Here is a 1,415-nt window from a genome sequence, read left to right as displayed (position 1 = left end):
CCAGAAGGAACAAGCTGCAGTGTTGTTTTTGGGACCTGTGACTGGCTCTAGCTCCTCAGAGGTTGGGCAGGACTGGGTTGGTGCTCTCTTTTCAGTTCTGCTCGTGTCGGCTCCCTCACTTTCTAAGATTAGTTCACAGTTCTCTCCTCTGTGCCCCCAAGCAAAGATCGAGTCCTGGGGGTATGGGATCTGGCCTGTCTTCTCTATTTTTTTCCATGATAATTGTAGCTAGAGGTGTATCAGTTTTCTTGGTATTCTTAAAGAGCCAGATTTTTGTTTCATTGATTTTTCCTTGTTTTGTCTGTTTTCTAGTTCATCAGTTTCTGCTCTGATCTTTATTATTTCATCTCTTCTGCTTACTTAGGGTTTTCTTTGCTCTTTTTTTTTTTCCTGTTTCTTAAGGTAGATGTTTTTCAGCTTTATCAAGTAGCAAATATTTTGTAATTCCCACTCTAGAATTAATTCATAGATAATATAACCTGCCTTCACACTAAATTAAAAAAATTAGTATATTGAACTAGCTATAATGTAACTGAGGAATAAAAGGAAAGGAATTTGTAATGCAGTGATAGCTATTTCAATATGTAAACAGCCAGGTGAGATCGTACTGTGGTAAGACACAGTAACACAATCAGGTGCTCGCATTGGTGCTCAAGTTCATGTGAATGTGACAGTTTAGAATGTGGCCTGATCTTAGGTCATTGACAGAGACCTTGTTTTCTAAAATAGGCATTGAGTGCTATAAACTTCCTTTGCAGTACTGTTTTAGCTACATCTCACATATTTTGATATGTTGTTTTCATTTTCTTGCTGTTGAAAATGCTATCGTATTTCTCTTTTCATTTCTTTGTTGACCTGTAGGTTGCTTATTTAGAAGTCTGTTATTTAGTTCCCACATTTTGGGGTATCTTCCCGATACATTTCTGATTTTGATTTTTAATTTAATTCTATTGTGGTCAGAAAATATACTTTATATGACTGGAATCCTTTTAAATTTAGTGAGAATTGTTTTATGACTCAAAATGTGGTATATCTGAATAAATATTTTATGTACACTGGAAAGAATGTGTATTCCACTATGTTGGGTAGAGTATTTTATACATTTCAATTATGTCAAGTTGGTTGATAGTGCTCCAGTTTTTCGTGTCCTTAATTATTTTTTGTGTACTTGCTCTGTTAGTTATTGAGAGGGAGATACTGAAATCTCTGAAGATGATTGTGGATTAGTATACTTCTTCTTGCAATTCTATTGTTTATCGTTTCACCTATATTGAAACTCTGTTATTAATAGAAACATTTAGAATTGTTATGACCTCCTGATGAATGAACCCCTTTATCATTATAAAGTGACCCTTTTATCTCTGGTAATGTTCTTTACTTTGAAATGTACTTTATCTGATATAAATATAACTGCT

The sequence above is a fragment of the Propithecus coquereli genome, unplaced genomic scaffold, assembly GCF_000956105.1.
Source record: "Propithecus coquereli isolate 6110/MARCELLA unplaced genomic scaffold, Pcoq_1.0 Scaffold129, whole genome shotgun sequence".
NCBI lineage: Eukaryota > Metazoa > Chordata > Mammalia > Primates > Indriidae > Propithecus > Propithecus coquereli.
Note: the sequence above shows the minus strand (reverse complement) of the source record.